This window comes from Mesoplodon densirostris, chromosome 2, assembly GCF_025265405.1.
Source record: "Mesoplodon densirostris isolate mMesDen1 chromosome 2, mMesDen1 primary haplotype, whole genome shotgun sequence".
NCBI lineage: Eukaryota > Metazoa > Chordata > Mammalia > Artiodactyla > Ziphiidae > Mesoplodon > Mesoplodon densirostris.
The window spans coordinates 55484935-55493010 of record NC_082662.1 but is presented as its reverse complement, the minus strand read 5'-3'; positions in this window follow the sequence as shown (position 1 = coordinate 55493010).

Sequence of the window (8076 nt, the reverse complement as noted above, 5' to 3'; positions counted from 1 at the left end):
CTCACAAGTTAACTGACATTGGGCTCACTTAATGCCATTTACAGTCTTCTACCCACTGGAGAACCTGGAGGTGGTGTGCTTTCTCAAGACTACAGTTTGGAGGAAAGTAAATTGAGATAAATCATGGTGAGATGAGATAGTTAAAATGTCATGCTCCATAAGTTTGAATGCATCCTTCAAGTTCTGAACAGTAAAATGCAACTGAACACTGAAACAAGGGAAACAAAGAAAAAGCAGATAACTAACAATACAAATCCTCCTTCTTTGACAAGGATGCTTCATGGGGGGAACCAGACAGCACCTTTTCAGAACCATCCCTGAACAAACACCCAGGGACGTGCATGCACACAGCCACACTCCCTTCTGATTTTACTTTCCTTTTACTATTTTACATATTATGGTTAAGGGGATGATGCATCAAAATTGCAAGGTTTCAGAGACAAACCATAAACCACTAGCTGTATTTCTGCTGACAGATGTTAGCCGAGGGAAAGTCCCTTGGCTGGCTAGGCAAATTACAGATTGTCCCCAGTAAGTGTGGGGACAATGCTGCTAATGAGGATGTGTTTGAGAGTCAGAATAGGCCCTCTTAGCTTCAAGAAAGGGCTGAAGAAAGGTTCAGGGGTGGGCATGGGCGGATGTGGGAGCTGTGGAACTGCTTCTCTGATTTCTCCTTACAGAGCCCCATTTATTTCAAGTATCTACTGACTCTAAAACTCTTGAAGTTAAAACATCCTAAAAGAAACCCAAGGATGACCTATTTCCTGGAAGCAACCAATTTAAGTTAATAATCTGACCCTGGGAAAAGCTTTTCTTCTTTATGTGAAACCCCAGTCATTGGGACAACCAAGGTCTTGAGGGAATTCCCCTCCGATATCTGTGGTTCTTAAACTTTTTTGTGGATCAGAAACCCTTTTGAGAATATAACAAAAACTATGATCTCTCTCGATAAAAATGTTCACATGCACACAATTTTGCATCTGTTTTAGGGATTCATAGCATCCCTAGGTTGTTGTGGGTTAAGAACCCGTATTTTAAATAGGCTTTTTTTAAAAAACAGATGAGCATTGATAGAATCTGCCCTTCCCTCCTCAATTCAATAAGGAAAAAATGAAGCTTAGAGATGAGCCAGCCATTGTGAACTTCAGACTCCAAATAATACTGTCCTTAATAATATTCACGTGTCATGTTAGCGGTCTCTACGGACATCTCTATTCTTCATAATAATTCTTATTTTTATTTAATGTTTTGAGATGTAAAAAGTGACTACTGTTACAAAATGTGACCTCTGTGAGGTTTAAAACCTACTGAATCAGATGAGATATGAAAGTGTTCAATATAATGCATGACTTAAAGCTATGTTTTTTAAACTTTAATAAGAAATGTCTGACTCTTAGATCACTGTTTCTAAAGCCTGGCAGACAGAAACATGTCTCTTAAAGGGGTCTAATCCATATAGCAAGCAGAGATCCAGCAGGGAGAAATAGTGCCTTTCCCCTTTATCTCATGCAAACCTGAACCTTTAATTTACTGTGAATATACTTCAGCTCCAGCAACATTTTAATAACTATAACTCATCTCATTTTTTCCCCCAAAGATTACTCAGGTATTGTGGTGAATGGCGGGATGCAGAGATAAACAAATCATGGTCTTTGTCCTCAGGAGGCTTACAGTCTTACGAGATGACAGATGTGTGTATGCACTCAAGCAGCCAATGAAGTGGCTTAGACAGCATCCATTGCCTTCTTCCTCCTCCCTGGCAGAACTCCATCTTTATTCAGGTACCCACCCCTCCTCTACATAAGCTATGCTACTTAGGGGAAGCTGATTCATAGTGGGCTAAACCAATCATGGGACTCCTACACACGTACTTGTCTGTGATTCGCTCAGGTACCCTAGCTTCAGCCAATTAGTATTCCACATTCCCTGGGTGGTGGTAAATTGGTCCAAGGATGCTCATGCGACCTAAATTGACCTCATCATACCAAAGGGAAGGACAACCAAGGAGAAGGTTCTCTCTCTTCCCCTCTAGCTGTATTGCCCCAACTGCTGTTAGCAGCCCTCTTAGCTGCCTTTGGGGAAGTTAGCCTGAGGATGAAGTTAATGGCAGATCTGAGAAAATTACAGGGAACCAAAGAATAAACACTGATTGAATCACATCTGAAGCCCACTATACTTATAAATGGCCTTTATGTGAGATAGGTTTACTATTTCCTTTTTGTTTATTCTCATTTGAGTAGGGATTTATGTCCTATGCAGCCCCCAAACTTCCTGTCACCCATATCATTACAGCCCAGAGCTATGGTCCCCCTGGTTTGCTATGGGAGTCTTCAGAGGAGCACAGAGGATGGGCACAATCATGCTGGTGGCAACTTTCCAGAGAGGGGATGGCTGAGCTGAGTTTTGAAGGTTGAATAGGCATTAGCTAGACAGATATAGAAGGGAAGGGGGTTGTACAAAGAACAAGTGAACAGAGGTGTGTCAGTGCCTTTAGGGGTGTTGGGAGACTTGTACGACCAACAGGCATGAAGCATGGGAGGACGTTGAAGAGAGCATGGGAGGACGTTGAAGAGAGCATGGGAGGATGTTCTGGTAGATGAGACAGAGGAGGTAGGCAAGGGCCAGATCATGAAGGGTCTTGCACTCCATGTGAATGTGGATTTTCTAGTGAAGGTAATTGGGAGCCATCGAAGGATGTTAAGCTCCAAAGTGACATGATTGGTTTTGCATTTTAGACACATCGCTGGTGGCCAGTGTGGATGGTGACTTGGAGAGGACAGCTCTGGGAATGGGCAGATCAGTTCAAGAGTCTCTGTTTTGCTGGAACTCTCAGGCATCCTTTCCTGGCAGGAGGCAACATGGGTCCTTTCTGGATGATTCAGGGAAGGTATCTGTAAAGACTGGTACAGAGCCATCACTGCTGCTCAAAATCTGTAAAAAGATTCAGGTCAGTGAACATTTGCTGAGTGCTAAGACTCAGAACACTGCACAGCAGCAGGGAAAGAGCCCCTTACTTACTGTGTGGCCTTAAGCTAGCTGCTTCACCTATCTGAGATGCCATTTCCTTATCTATAAAAGGAGGATCCTATGCCTACCTTTCACTGTTTGGGTCGGTTAAATAACACTTATAAGCATTTAGCACTAGAGACTAGATTAATGACCCACTGGCTGACTAGGTGACTAGATGACGTGAATAAATAGTTTTCCCCATTTATACTAAATATGTGGTGCTAGATTTGAAAATGGCAGGCCCAGTACTTTGGGAGAAGTTACCACGAGATGAGCAAGTGATCCACGCTACCTTCTGGAGTAAGTTTAATTCCTGTGGAATTCTTTTAAGTGAGGGTGGATCTGCCCTCAGGGATTGCAGAAGCTCCTGCTCAGTCATTAATTAAAACAACATGCTTCAGAGCCCTGCGAATGTGTACCTTCCCATTCCTGGGGCTCAAAAGGAAGTGATGCTGTAAATTGCTTTGGAAAGAATTGATTTGGGGTTTTGCATATTACCCACAAAGGATTCGAGAGACTAGGTTTTAGCCCAAGTGCAGAGGATGCTGACCAGCTGGTTTGTACAACCTACAGGCAAGGTAACCCTGCTCCTTTCCACAATGTGGATCTTTGGGCCCCCCCAAATTGATGGTGATTATTCAGGTGTGGTAAGGCAGAAGGAAAGGCTGAGGTGAGGCAGTGGGGAGCTCATGTCAACCTGCAGACATTTTCACTTCACCCAAAAACTTGGAGGTACAAAGTGCAATCATTTAGAGCTTTGTCACTAGAGACATTTGGGTTTGAGTTCTGACTTGCTCACTTACTAGCTGTGTGACCTTGGGCAAGTGACCTAACCTCTCTAAGCTGCAGTTTTTTTTCATTTGTAAAAATGGGATATGCCTACCCCACCCCTATAAAGTGGGAGTACACCTGCTCCTAGAATTGTTATGAGGGTTAAATAAAACAAATATGAAAAATATGTATTCAGCATGGTATATGACATATGGCTAATAAACAGAAGCTATTATTATTTTTATTTGTAATGGACATCTGTTATTTTTTGTCTATCCATCAAATAGTTGCAATTCCTATCAGCACCCTGATTTCCTTTAGGGGAATTACCTTTCCTGATTAGGCATAGTCTTGGTACCCTCTAGTGTGCTGACTGTTATTTTAGAAGTTGAAGGGGTCCTGGAGGGTCTGCCCACCCCATCTTTCCTTCCATCACCTAGTAAAACCCTGTGGTGAGCATGTGACTTGAGCTCAGCCAATCAGAATCTCTCTCTTGGGATTTTTTTTTTTCTTTTTCTTTTTTTTTCGGTACGCGGGCCTCTCACTGTTGTGGCCTCTCCCGTTGTGGAGCACAGGCTCCGGACGCGCAGGCTCAGTGGCCATGGCGCATGGGCCTAGCCGCTCTGCGGCATGTGGGATCTTCCCGGACCGGGGCACGAACCCGTGTCCCCTGCATTGGCAGGAGGACTCTCAACCACCGCGAAACCAGGGAAGCCCCCTCCTGGGATTTTTTTAATCATAGTGAAACAAAGGTAGAAGAAACAGTGGGGCAGTGCCCTAAAAACACTGCCTTCCCTCCCCTCCTGTTGGTGGCCTGTAAATCATTTACAGAAATGATTAATTTCTGTAAAGTTTCCTTTTGCTTAAGCTGCCAGAATTTATTTCTGTTGCTTACAACCAAAGAATTTAAACATCATTACTTCCTGTCTTTAGGAAACAAGTGATTCCCTTCACAGCCTGCTTCATCCCAGTGTGAACCCCACCATTGCCCTACAGAGAATGTTCCCTAAACACAACCCAAATTTTATAGCTTCATGCATATCTTCAAGATGTTCTTTCTTCTTGGATGCCCATATTCATCTCCTGTTCTCCAAAAGCAAACTCTAACTCATACTTCAAGCCCTGGTTCAAATGTCACTTACTTTGGGAAGTCTTCAGTGACTGTTCTGACCCAGCAGTACAAACGTAGTTAAGCCCCTCCACCTTTTTCATGCTTTCCTTGAGACATTTACTACATTTGCCATGTTGTATTACAGTTAGGTTATTTGCCGCCATCTAGATCGTGTGGTCTTTGGGAATGGGAACCAAGCCTTAGGCTTGTTCAGCTTTGTGTCTCTAGGATCTACCTGGTCCAGAGCAAGAATGTTTTTGTGGAATGAAAGGCATTTCTTACAAATAAACGAACTACGGAATTTGGTGGACAAGCATTTATATTGGGGGCATGTCTAGATAACTTCGGAACAGTAGGCCAATTCTGCGGGCCACCCAGTTCTCCCAGTAGTGGTGGACAAATCCGTCCTTGTCTCAGTTATGCAAACTGACAATCTGGAGTGAGCCAAAATTTTTAAGATCATGGTCTCAGTCATGCAAACGGACAATCTGGAGTGAGCCAAAATTTTTAAGATCATTGCCTCAGTCTATACTTTGAGAGTTACACAAGGAATCATAACAGGAATTACTAAGACATATGGCTCTGACCACACACCAAACACCAAACAAACAATAACTCATTTGATCCTCATAATACCCCTATAAAGTACATGCTGCTATTTATCCCATTTCACAGATGAGGAAACTGAGGCACCATGAGGTCAAGTTACCTGCCCACGGTTATATGGCTAACAAGTAAGAGGGCTGAGTTTCCTACTTAGGCTGTCCTCTTCATATGACTCGGACTCCTCTGGAGTCACTGAGGAATGAGCAGCCTCTCTGCTCATTCTGTCAGCACTCAGCCCTGTTTCACAACTTGGGGGTTAGAAGCAGGACAGGGGTGGCCATGTGTGGGGATCTGTCTCCTTTGTAAGAAGCATTGACCATGAGTGCAGAGCACAGACACAAAGGAGCTGAATATTTAGCTAAGCTCCAGTGGGGTAGTGATGAAGAGGGAGGGGAATCCTTCAGGGATATGTGAAAATACTAAGAGACCCGGAGATAACCCTTGTGCCAGCAGTAGTCACATTAGCCTTGGCTAAATTCACTGAGCTGGGTAGTTCAATGCTTAGGTTTTTAAGTCAAAGAGTCCTGAATGTGAGGCCTGGCTCTGCTGTGTGACCTTGTGTGACTCAGTTTCCTCGTCTGTAAAATGAAGCATGATAAAAGTCTCCATGTCATAGGATAGTTTTGGAAATTACTTGATATATGTGGCATCTACTACGTGGTTATATTATATACATTTTAATACAAAGTCACTGCTTGTTATGGGAGATTTAGTGACCAGTGGCACTTTGGGTCTTTTAGGGAACAATGGGAGAAAAAGTAGGAGTGAGAAGAGAGTTTCCCAACCACTTTGTCAGGGAGAACATAGCCCTTGAGAATGAATGCCACTGCCTCCAAGTCCCACGGGCCACCCAGTTCTCCACAGGATTCCACTGGGTTAAGCACAAGATAGGGTGTGTGGTTTTCATGCCCAGTTATCAGGGCTGATGTCTCTGTAGGATTATTCTGTATGAGCAAACCCAACATCCTTTTTAGTACTTTTTTCCCTTTCAAATTTCCAAAGGGGAGAAAAAACCTTCAATGATGACTTTGGTCAAAAAAAGCTTATTTTATTCCGAGTGCCTTCTTCCAAAGAGCTAATGATATTTCTCATAAATCCTGAGCATTCCATTTGCTGTGACAGCCAGCACTTGGGGAAAGTTAGCATCAGCCTTATCTGCAAGGAAGAGAAGTTAGGCATGATTTGCCCAGAGCCTGACAGAGCGCATGTGCCCTAGACCCTGGGATTGGGGGAGGAAAGGGTCCAACTCACCAGTCCATTTAAGCTTCCAACTTTGCAGATTCCGGATTCAGAAACTTAAAGTCTTCAAATAGTTCTCACAGAAACCACACTTTTTCCTCAAAGCTCTCCATGAGTTGCAGACCAAACAAACACATACAAATAAAGTGCATTTGTGTAATGTAAGAAATATATTCTCTTAATGCATCTGTCTCAGCTTTTAATTATCATAGTTTACATGACTCACAATTAGACCCATTGTCCGAGAGATCTTGGGGTTGAAAATTGAGGTGGAAGTGAGTATAAGCATATGAACACATTACTGAACTCCAGGTGTCCCAGGCACACTTCAAACATGGCAATAAGCCCTCTCTATGTAGGATTTGATAGGATGCAAATAAATCTGTTGCTGTCCTCTCTCTATTCTATTAGTGCTGACATGTGAATGATATACTAAATAAAATTCTCAAAAGGCAAATCCCCCAGCACGTGAGGACCTCTTGGGACTGTGTGTAGGTGTTGTCATTCCACGGCTGGTATCAGTGTGAACTCCCACCACTGGGATATGGAACAATTTGTAATGTAACAATTAACAGAAATATTGACTTAAGTATGCACTCGGCAGGGGGCTGGTAACCCCAGGAATCAGCAGAAGGAACAGTACCGTGCCATGTACAGTATCCCAAGGGATTCAGAAGCAATTCAAATGACTAAAGAGCACGATGTGCCTTGAGAAGCAACCCCTGCCCTCCTTTGTGTGACTCCTGGTTGAAGTTAAAAATGACACTTTCTCCTCTACCCAGCTTTTGAGCTACACTGAAGGGATGGGCTCTATAAAATCACAATCTCTAAAAGGCAAGGAACTACAGGGCTTCCAGTTTCTTAATTTTGCAGATTCTAATTAGGAAAATGTTCCACCCACCGGTCCTTCTCCTGAGGGTGCGAGGGAGACCAGAGGCATCACAAAGCCACATTTTGCATAGCCTGGATGATTGTAAAGCTCCTTATCCGCCACCCCTCACCAACCCAAAAACCCCATCAGCTTACGCCCCATGCCCCATCTCAGTTCTCATATACTTTCATCTTGCTCTCAGGATCCCCTAAAGTAAATAAGATGTCCACCCAGATAATGGAAACCCCACCAGCTCTCAGTCAGTGCCTTTTCATGCCAATTTAACACATTTTATACAGTCATCGTAGCTGCATCAATGAGTGCAGTCGGAGATGCCAATAGGGCTCCGCAGACATCAGCCAAGCAAATGAAACCTATTTCATGCGAGCTTTCTCTCTGTCTTATTCTAACCACTTGGCAATGGTCTCAGTTGAAAACATTGATTCTGAAAGATATATATGGATATAGA